Below are 614 nucleotides of genomic sequence, written 5' to 3' on the forward strand. Positions count from 1 at the left end.
ACCGGCCAGACCGAGCCGCAGGGCGCTGCTGCGAGTAGAACCGTAGAAGTAGAAACCCAGCCAGCACCACCCGCCACCCACCTACTACTAACCGATAGATATAGATAGGCAGGCGGGGTATAGGAGACGGGAGAGAGCAGCAGCAGCGTAGTACTACTGCGACCACCACCACCACTACCGCCGTGCTGCAGGTCTCTATCTACCCAGTGTCCACCTGCGGCTCTCCTCCGCTCCCTCCCTCCCCGCGCTTCACTCTCTCTCGACTCGTCGTCGCTCCCTTTCTCGCCAGGTGAGGTGAGGCACCTTCTGCTTCTCTCGGGGCGCAGTGGCGGCCGGCGGCTCTTTGTTGCTTGGGTTGAGCTCTGCTGATCTGCGTTCTTCTCTGTCGTTGCAGATCTGCTGCTGTTGATCCCCAGCTCGGATCTTGATGATTTGGGGGCTCTTCTTCAAGTGATTGCTGTCACTTCTCTGGCCTACCTCTACCTGGTATGTTTGTCAATTACTCCAGCTGTGTGTGTTTTGTTTTCTTTTGCTTTCTGGGTAATGTGTGTTTATTCGATTCTATGGAACTAGTGCGAGAGAGAGTGAAGAGTGGAGTAGTACACTGGGTTTCT

At 55.5% G+C, this 614-nt stretch overlaps 1 protein-coding gene across 1 annotated transcript in view; it reads left to right on the plus strand.

The window, feature by feature from the left end:
• LOC123097946 (uncharacterized) overlaps window positions 1-614 on the plus strand; it is a gene marked incomplete at its 5' end in the record, with an annotated part of 4845 nt that continues 4231 nt past the window's right edge. Inside the window, 2 exon segments of the mRNA XM_044519803.1 lie at window positions 1-294; window positions 395-486.

This window comes from Triticum aestivum, chromosome 4D (genome assembly GCF_018294505.1).
Source record: "Triticum aestivum cultivar Chinese Spring chromosome 4D, IWGSC CS RefSeq v2.1, whole genome shotgun sequence".
NCBI classification, from domain to species: Eukaryota; Viridiplantae; Streptophyta; class Magnoliopsida; order Poales; family Poaceae; genus Triticum; species Triticum aestivum.